The sequence below is a fragment of the Acinonyx jubatus genome, chromosome C1 (genome assembly GCF_027475565.1).
Source record: "Acinonyx jubatus isolate Ajub_Pintada_27869175 chromosome C1, VMU_Ajub_asm_v1.0, whole genome shotgun sequence".
NCBI classification, from domain to species: Eukaryota; Metazoa; Chordata; class Mammalia; order Carnivora; family Felidae; genus Acinonyx; species Acinonyx jubatus.
This window is the reverse complement of record NC_069381.1, coordinates 147,645,956-147,656,721: the sequence shown is the minus strand read 5'-3', so window position 1 is coordinate 147,656,721 and position 10,766 is coordinate 147,645,956.

Sequence of the window (10,766 nt, the reverse complement as noted above, 5' to 3'; positions counted from 1 at the left end):
CTAACTAGGATGGCATAATAAAAAGACAAACAAGTGATGGCTACAACTGTTGAAATTGGAACTCTTGTACATTGTTGATGAAAGTGTAAGATGGTGCAGCATGTTGGAAAACAGTCTGGCGACTACTCAAAATGTTAAACATAGATTTATTATATGACCCGGCAATTCCATTGCTAGGTACGTAAATTATTTATTCATACAAAACCTTGAGAAATAAAAAAGAAATTAAAATTTATGCTCACACAAAAACTTATATATGAGTGTTCATAGCAACATTATTCGTAATAGCCCCCAAACAGAAACAAACCCCATGTTCATTAACTGGTAAATAGATAAATAAAATGGGACATATCCATACAATGGAATATTATTTGGCCATAAGAAGAAATGAAATACTGATACATGCTTCAATATAGATGAGCTTTTAAAATATGCTAAGTGAAAGAAGCCAGTCACAAAAGACCACATATTGTGTGATTCTATTGATGTGAAATGTCTACAATAGGCAGAACTATAGGAACAGAAAGTAGACTAGGGGTTGTTTAGGGCCTGAAGGTGAATTGAGGAAAATGGGGAGAAATGACCAATTAGGTAAAGGATTTCTTCTTGAAGTGATGAGAATATTATAAAATTGATTACAGTCATGGTTGACAACTTGAATATATTAAAAATCACTGAGTGCTTTCAATGTGTGAATTTTATGGCATGTACACTACATCTCAATAAAGCTTTAAGTGAAAAGGGAGAGAGAAAATGAAAGAAGAATTCGAGAACATTGAGAAGACCAACTCTTTTGAGGAATTTGCTATAAAAAGACAGAGATATGGGACAGCAGCTGGGGAGAAATGTAGGGTCAAGGTATGGCTAATTTCTAAGTGGAAGGCATTATATGTTTTTATTTTAATTTACGTTCCAGTGGGTGGTGATGCAGGAGAGAGAAAGCACATTTGAAAATAGGCAGGAGGTGATGAAATCCATTGCAGAAGTAGGGGAGTTGCTCTGAAGTCCAAGCCCTACCTTGCAGCTCAATTCATCATTGCAGTGGGGCAAGCAGAGAGTATGGTTACAGAGGCACAGAGGCTGGAAAACTGGTGCTGTTGCACTGAAGAAATTCTTTGTGAAAAGGAAGAGGGAAAGAGGAACCAAGAGATAAAGAAGCAGCAACAGGGAATCTGAGTGATGAGCCAGAGGGATCTGGGTGGAGGAAGTGGTAATGACAGAAATGTACCAACAGCCCAAGTCATTGCTCTTGATAAGCTCTCCCTGCCTCCGATCCGTAGGGATTGTGCTTTATTTATTCAGGGAGAGAACAGTGGCCAAGTTTCCCACTTCAAAGCAGTCAGGCCCCATGAGGGGGGTGAGATAACAAAGGCACTGCCAATGTACATCTCTAGCCCCACAGCACATTTTACTCACCCTGGTTTACCTCACCTGGTCTGCTTATCATGTCACCCAACCTCTCCCTGCCTGACCCTTATCCCAGCAAGGTTAATCTTAGATTCATCCACACACTTAGGCATTCAAATCTCTACTTGACTTCGAAATCTCTCTGCTGTGAGCTCACCATCTAACCCCAGCTTGGCCTGGCCTTGGTTTGCTGTTCCCAGCTTGGCTCTGACAACTCCTAGTGATCTCACCCCACTGTGGAGCCTAGATAGGACTGTGTTCTAAAAGGTCACCAGTCAATGGGGTGTTTGGAACTCAAAGAATTTCCCCATAGGAAAAAAAAAATTATTATAAATAGTGGTGTGATTCCCAGGCCAATCTACAAAGGCCTATTTAACCAGTCATGGCACTGGCCTAGCTGGCCTAAGCCACGGTGTCCCCTAAGTCTAGCAAGGTTGGCCCAGAGGGGAATACGCAAGAGAGTGAAAAGCCCTGGCAATTTAACAGCCCCCATGGAAACATGGAGAAATGCAGTGGCCGAGGAGGCAAGAAAGACGTTGAGCGGTATCTCCGCTGGGAACCAAGCAGAAGTGAAGGTTGCACAGCAGAGGGAACCCCTGCCAGGGGCGGGCTCGCAAAGTGGAACTATCACAGATTGGGAAGAGTCTATTGGCAGAGGAGCAAAGACCAGCCCCCTCCATCTTTTATAAGCAGATTAACATTGACAAGTCTCCCTTTAGCTGCAGAGTACCTGCCCTCCAGCTAACTCTATCTCTTTCTTCGGTTCTTATGAAGTTCCTGATTTTAATCTGGCCCTTTGACCACCCACCTCATCCTGCTTACTGGAGGGCCTCTGACTGCTGGCTATTCACAGAATAAGACTGACTCTCCTTGGTTTGCTTCTTGCTTTTTGGTTGAAAGAGTAGTTTATTTTGACTGCCTCACATCCACTCCATTTTACAACCTTACTTTCAGCGAGTACATCCTGAGTTCCTCCAAGGCAATCCCTCTTTTCCATTGGTACAGACAGGGGGATGGTTGATAGAGGTACTATGCCCTCTCTCAGCCAAGGGAACTGCAAGAGAGATCACCAGCCATACCTTCAATTCCTCCGGGGCTAGCTCACGCTACAGCTTTTCCTTCCATGTGCAAGTGTATTGTTTTGAGCTTGAGTCAGCCAGATTTACCATCAACGATCTCCAATACACATGGGATATCAGAATGTTCCATTCATCACTTATTTTCTATTTTCTAATAAACTCCCAGAATGCGAGCCTGTCACCTGGCCCCTGTCTACTCCTGCACAGATTTTGTGATTCCATATCCTGCTTGCCTGATACCCCCAAATCGCTGCTGCTCTGGACCCACTGTGACCCCTGCCATTGCTCTTCCCAGCAATGTTTGGGAAATGAAAGCTGAAATGAAAGCAAATATCCATAAGGTTTCCTACTTAGCCTCTGTCATGTCTTCTCCTTCAAATTACAAGTCCCAGTCCTCTGGGCCTACAGGTCTCAGAATCACCCGTGTGACTGAAAAACAATTGCAGATCCATAGGTCCCGAACTCAGGAATTCTATTTCAGTAGGTCTGAGCATGGAGCCCAGGAATCTGCATCTCTACTGACATCCGAGGGGATCATGAGGCCCACGGCCTGGGAAGTGTTGCCGTGTGGCAACACCAGTCATCCCACACACCTGTCAGCCTCCCCATAAATCAGGGGCTGCTGCCCTGACAGAATCCTTCTGCCATGAAATCTGAAGGTTGGGGGTAAATATTTCTTTCAGTTTTCATGGATAGTGAGAGGGACCCACATAGAGAACTGAGAACAGAAATCACAGCTAACAGTTCCAACCCTATGAATCAATTGGCAAATTCTAAAGTTAGTTTTTGCCAAGTTGAATCTTGGTAAAAAAAATTTTTGATTGGTGAGGCGGGAGGAAATCTGCATATTGATGAAGTTGCAGACATGTTGGCCCAAAGATACACGCACTTACATCCATTCCCTTTCTGTCATCATTTGACAATCTGAAGAATAAGAGCCCTGTGCACAATGAGCTAGTAACCATTCCAACCTACCTGATCGAGAATAGAAATAAAAGAATCAGAGCCTTGGATTCATCAGCACACACTATATTAAAACTGCCCCAGAGAAGGCTTCCTGTATCAGACTATGAGGGACACATCAAAGTGGGAGTAGAGACCATCCCAGAGCACAAAAGGATTTCTAGCCCTCCATTCTGTCCTTCTGTGCAATGGAAAATAGCAGAAATGCTGGCAGCAAGACAAAGCAAATGGTCTTTCAGACTTTGGAAAAGTATTATATTACATGCAGTTCTTAATGATATCTAGCATTAATCTAAAACTAACACCCAAGGCCAACTCCACAGTGTGTTTTATGATTATTAAATGATACAGCAGTCTCAATGTCAGGGAGCAGACATTTTTGCATGGGAGGTGGCCGGGATTGCTAGCTAAAAGACTTGTTTTCTTTGTTTCAACATTTTCCTCTCTAACTTCCTATCACTCCCTTCCTTTAAAAAAAAAAAAAAAAAAAAAAACTATTTGTAGTAGCTGCTCTAGTTTCTGCCCTTAGAAATCTGCTCTATTTATTAACTACTCCTCCGGTGAAGAAATTCCACTGAAATTCCTTCAGGGCCTGGCTGCCTTTCAGCTTCTCTTTGCACATTCCTGCCTCTATGTATGTCACCATCTTAAATAGCTGAGCCTTCTGTGCTTTAATAAGGTCTCTCTATAATCTTTTTTTTAAGAACACAGACCTAGTTTTGCTCAGTTTCTGAATACCTTAGATTGTAAAGCCCCCATAATACTCTAATTAATTTCTGTTCCACCTCATCTGCATCCTCACTGGTCGGCTAATAACATAAGGACCAGAACTGACCTCATTACAATAACTTCTTACATTTCTTACATCGTAATCGAAATGATTCCTCCAGGCTGGTATTTGAATTACATCCCCCCACCCCACTCCCACCCACAACCCCCCGGAGGTGCCAAGTTAAAGATTTAGATGTGCATTCCTCATAGATTCCAATTTTCTGGGTTCCAAGTTTGGGGTACCAAATTCTTTTAAAAGCATATTCTTTTTCTTTGCTAAGTTCATGACATGTCCAAGCATTGCATTTCTGCATAAAAGAAAACTAAACAACACAAAGCATGGTTCTGAACTACCATCAGCTAGAATTTACCAAGAAAAAAGGAAGGAAGGAAGGAAGGAAGGAAGGAAGGAAGGAAGGAAGGGAGGAAGGGAGGAAGGGAGGAAACTACAAACATCCTATTGTCTTTTTTATAACAGAGACTTCCTTGAAAAGAAGATTTCAGAAGCTCTTAGAAAGAACATCCCACCGCCCCGTAGGGTATAAGCAGTCAGCAAATATTTCATCTTGATTTTACCCAGATGAAGGCTTTAAAGGTGTGGTCCTATAAGAAAATCCCAAAACTCTTTTCCCAAATTCAAATTAGTAAAGTATTTCATGAATGCCTCTTCCCCCTTTCCCACTCCTACCTCATTCCCTTTCTTTAGTTCCCTCCAAACCCTTGATTGTTAATTATAGCAAAACCAGTAATGGAGCACAGAATGTACTGGCTGTTTTTGCTGATTCCTGACAATGGCAAAAAGTACACTTGCCACTGTTGAGCCACCTTCAGTCTCCTACTCAAGTGGCGTTCTGACATCTCCCATCAAGCTCTGCATTCTCCAGACAATGGTGTGCTATATCCGATGTATACATCATCATCTTAAACAGTAATATAGCAAATGCTAACTTGGAGCTCAACGAGGCCCTACTCTGGCTCCTTGTGCCAGCTCTTTTAGCTTTCTCCCTCCTGGGGTTGAGATCTTCCTGTCCCTGTACAGAAAATTTCCACTGATTCCCAGCAATTTTTAATTTATGGGTTTGCACCATCATAAAGCCCAATATGGCTTGGGCAGCACTGTGATTCGCTTGCTGAATGGTGTTCTACAGTTTGCATTCTGCGTAAACCATATCTTAAATCATGTCACCCAGATGAAAACTGAGTGTTAGGGAGAAAGTTATTTAGACACTTTATTGGAGGCTAAGTTGTATTTGAAGATTTCCCTGCTGCTATTGGTCAGTGGCAGCTAGAGGTTTTGCCACCTAGCATGATTCCCCATCCCCTCTGAAACACAGCCCGCTTTCTTTTGGGAAGCTCCAATTCTCCCAGTGAACCTACAGGCATAGCTTCATCTCTACCTCTGAAACAAATGGGAAGTTCACATGGGCTGGGCCAATCACAAGCCTCCCAAAGTAGGCCAATCGGAACCTTTCCCTGTGAGTGACGCTCAGATGTTGGATGAAAGAAGCCCTCTTGCTGTGGTGTTGGATAAAAAGAGATGAGGCAGCTCTGGAGCTAGTGATGGCAGTCTTCTCTGCCGTGTGGAGAGGGCCATGCTGCAACATGAAGCCAAGCAGAGGCCAGAGTCAAGAAAGGAGTCCACAGTTCTTGTCTCTGAGACTCTGATGCCTAAAGTTCTACAAGCTACTGTATCTTCTTGAGCTGCTTCTGTGAGTTCACTTCTGTGAGACTTCACTACCCTTAAAATCTACGAGAATGAATATATTATTTTATGCTTTAGATAATTTGACTTGGGTCTCAGCCACCTGCAACCAAGATTTAGATCAAGATTTTTCGAGCAAAATGCTCTAAAATCTATTCCATTGGGAATGGTGGCCAATGTTCAGGAGACTGCACTGTCCACACGGCCATTCCAAGAAACATAAAGGAATGCATCTCTCATCTAATCATAGTGAGCATGGAAGAGATTGAGTACTAGTAGAGACCATGGAAAGGTTTGTCACACAAGTATTAAATGCTAACAGGCAAGAAAGTTAGCCACAAGACCAGTGGCTGCACAAAATGGCTGATGCGAGAAAGAGAATGAGGAGCAGGGACTACAGTGTTGCAAAGAAAAGTAGAATAGAGCAGCCAAGCAGAAAAGATGAAGATAAAAACATGCAAATGGGTTCAACCTGCAATAATAATAATAATAGCACACATACCTTGCAGAATTATTAGAAGGACTCAGCGAGTTACTACATAAAAAGAGCTTTGAACAATGCCCCCCACACAGTAAGCGCCATAAAAGTGCTAGCCAATGCTGTTTTCCCAGCTAGGTTGGAAATACTGGAGAGCTACTTGGCTATGAGGTAAGAGAGCAGGCAGTCTCTTAACCCCAGACAGGGCCAGGAAATATCAACTTTCACTGCCTCGACACACATCACATACCCCCACCCTACCTCAGTAGATGCTTCTGAAAATTTTTCAATTTTTTAACAGCAGGACTTTTCTGTTTCAAAGGAAGTCTGAAATGTCATCCCCCCCGTATGAAAAGCCATAAATATCCCTTTATTCTCCTCAGTCTCCAATTTATGTCCAGGCTGTGTTTGGTTACTTGGTTGATTCTTTTATTCCTTCATTGGTTTTACAGTTTCAAGGAAATCCAGATTACCAGAGATAACTGTTGTAAATGGTGCTTCTTTTTGTAAAGTAAGCTTATGTTGCATTCTTGGGAAATTCTTGAAGCAAACACAAATGGCAAGACAATGTTGAAATACGTGCAAAAAATGGCATGTAATATATTAAGAGCGTGTTATTCTTATTATTAATTTCAGTTAAAATATATTTTAAATAAATTCTAATCCAATATTTGTAGTACCCTTAATTCACCCCTGTAATCTTGTGGTAGGCAAAATTCTAATACGGACCCCAAGATTTCCATCCCCTGGTGTACACCACTCTATGTAATTTGAATATGAGAAGACAACACTCTCATAATTAGGTTAAATTATGGGGCAAAGGAGAAGAGATTTTGCAGGTATAAACAAGGACTCTATTCAGTCAACTTTGAGCTAATCAAAAGGTTACCTTGGGTGGGCCTTACCTAATCAGGTGAGCCTCTAAAAGATACACAAAGCAAAAGCAGCTACTCTCCACTGGCCTTGAATAAGTAAGTGGACATACTGTGAGAGGGCCACATGGAAGTAGCCACTAGATGCTAAGAGTAATCCTTAGCCAATAAACAGCTGGAAAGGGGGGGTCAGTCCCAAAATCTCAAAAAGACCAAATCCTGGCAAGACAATCAAACAAACAAACAAGCAAACAAACAACAACAAAAACTGACCTTGAAAAAAACCCTGAGCCTCAGAGCCTTGGTCAATACTTTGACTGCAGCCTTGAGAGACCCTGAGCTGAAGACTCAATTAATGCATACCTGGATTCCTGACCCACAGAAACCATGGGATAATAAAAGAATTATTCTAAGCCACCATTTTTGTACTAATTTGTTTCTCAGCAATAGAAAATTAATACAAACAGTATGGAAAACAGTATGTGCTAAATGTTGGAGGATGCCTACCTAGCAGTCAGGGTATTCTAAGAAACTGCCTTGAAGTTGATATGGTATCTTCAGAAAAAAAGCCATTGGAGGAATAAAATGCTTGGCAGCTCAGCACTGGGAGAAGGAAGCCCGAGACATAAATAGCAGTGTTTGTAGCCTAGGGAGAGATAAATAGCCAGGAACCTAGCGGTGGTGTCAAAAGTACCTTCTGTGAGCATGTAGGTGGGAAAAAAAGGATATAAAACATGAAAGAGGGCTATAAGATTGTAAATAATATTTATCTTTTGATTCTCTAAGTATTACAATAATATATACTCATTGATTAAAACTTAGAAATTGGCAGCAAAGAAGTATATAAGAAAGTTCACATTTTTCACAGAGTTGTAAGCACACGTAGTTTGTGTCTTGTTTCTTTAAACCTAATCAGTCTGTGTTATCCTGGGTTTATGTCATCTGCATCATTTTTTTTAATGTTTATTTATTTTGAGAGAGAGAGAAACAGAGCACACTAGCAGGGGAGGGGGAGGGGGAGGGGCAGAGAGAGGGAGAGAGAGAATCCCAAGCAGGCTCCGTGCTGTCAGTGTGGAGCTTGACACAGGGCTCGACCCGGGGCTCCATCTCACAAATCACGAGATCAAGACCTGAGCCAAAATCAAGACTCACATGACCAGCTGAGCCACCCAGGCACCCCGTCATCTGAACCACTTTTAAAGGTAGCGTACTATTCCATCTCATGCTGTCCACTATGATTTACTTAACCATTCCCCTAATTGGAGGTTAGAGTTGTCTTTAATTTAGAAATATTTATTCTGAACTTGGGAAAAGCCTCCAAGCATCAAAACCTATAGGAAATAGCATTCATTTATAGAACCTCTTGCTCTGGCATTTGACTACATTCGCCACTTTATAAAACAGTCTAAAATCCATCTAGTAGGGGTTCCTGCTCTGTAAAATCCTATCTTATCCTTAGAGTTTCCTCTGTCCTCGGGTATTCTTTTTGTTCAAACATGCTCTGGCTTGATCCAGATTACTTGTTCTCATTGCAATTTCCTCCCCTGGGAAATCTGTTCTTTCCTGCCCTCTCTCCCTCTGTCTCCTTTGTAAACATTAAGGTATGATATGAGATTTGTTCTAAGTAATGTTTACTTTCTCTTTTAGTAAAAGGCATCTTCCATTTCTGAGAAAGCCCTATTGTCGCTATCGCTAATAACTCACTCCTTGTGCACATGCAAAAATAAGCCCTAGGAGCCTCCAGGTGACCCTCCCATTCTCTCACTGTACGACTTTCATTTGTCATGTTTTTCTTGCACTCTCTTAAATTTACTTTGTAATCTCTCCCGCTTGCCTCTATGGTGTCATACGTTTCCACTCAGCGCAGGAACCCGTGGCTAGTGGCTTGGGCTTGAAGGCAGGCCTTGGGCTCTGGCTCACCTTTGATGGGTGACTGGTGCCCCAGATGGGAGAGGGGCTCTGAAAGGGAGATGCCCTGCACCATGTCTTTGGGAGGTAATGTAACATGGGTATTTGAGTCAGTCAGACTCGAGGTGAGGGGTCTGGGGGGTGAGGTCTGAGTAGCAATAATTTTAGAAGCTCCCAGGTGATGCTACCAAGCAGCCAGGATTGAGAACCTTACACTGGCTACTCCATTGTGCGGAGAAGGAGTTGACAAGGGATGACGGCCTCTCACACAGCTGGCTGCTCTTAAGCTCCCCTGTCTGCTATCTCCTACTTCTTTTCTGCCTAATGCTGAACTAACCTCAAAATCCTCTGGCTCCCTCACAGGGCATCCGTGAGAGCTCTTCAAAAGGCTGTCAGTGCTTCCCCATGGCCCTGCTCTGGGGGTCCACTCCTGCTGACCCTCCTCGCCCCTCCTCAGTTCTCCTCACCAACATTTCACCCCCCCACCCCCACCCCCGCAACTGTTAGGATTCCCTCAGCCAGCCTTTCTCTCTCTCGGCGGAGAGCAATAGCCCAAAGACTCCAGCTTAATGATACTGGTGTGATATTCCATGGTGCGTGGGAAATGCAGGCCAAACGGTGGCAGCACAGGCCCCTCCCTCTCACCCTCTACCTTTGCCCTGCCGTCCATGTTCCATCCTCTGTCGCCCTGCATGGGCAGAGGCTGGGTAAATCAACATGTCCTCTGCCTAAGCAGATGTCCACCTGGGGTCTTCCAACAAGACTGTGATATTTACACACAATATTAGAGCCCACTTCCCCTCTGAGCTTGGCAGAGTTTGGGTAGGAAGCACAAATAGCTCTCTTTCAGTCGTGGTGGGGGACAACCTCAGATGATGAACACTGAGATCCTGGTAACTTCTTGTTCTCCTCTCTCTCTTGCACAGTATTCTGCATATGTAATTGGCTTGGGGTTGGGGATAAGGCTGTTCCTTTGGCTTTAGAATAAGCCCCAGAACAGCATATGGCACCATTTTTACCAGCTTTTTTTAGAGTTCAAGTCTACCTGAACATTACATGCATCTGGGGCACTTTAAAATATATATCTATGTCCTAATAGGTTAAGCAGCCAACTTCAGTTCAGGTCACGATCTCTCGGCCTGTGAGTTCGAGCCCCACGTCTGGCTCTCTGTTGGCAGCTCAGAGCCTGGAGCCTGCTTTGGATTCTGTGTCTCCCTCTCTCTCTGCCCCTCCCCAGCTCATGCTCTGTCTCTCTGTCTCTCTTTCTGTGTGTCTCTCTCAAAAATAAAGGAATATTAAAAAAATTGTTTTAAATAAAAATATTTATTTATATTGAGAGAGACAGAGAGCATGTGTGGTAGAGGGGCAGAGAGAGGGGAAGAGAGAATCCCAAGCAGGTTCCTTGCTGCTAGCACAGAGCCAGACACGAGACTTGATCTCACGAACCATGCGATCATGACCTGAACCAAAAACCAAGAGTTGGACAGTCAACCAACTGAGCCACCAGGTGCCCCGCCTACTGTCTAGCATTAAGCAAAATGACATGGTTCCTACACTTATGAAGATTTCAAATATCAAACAAATAA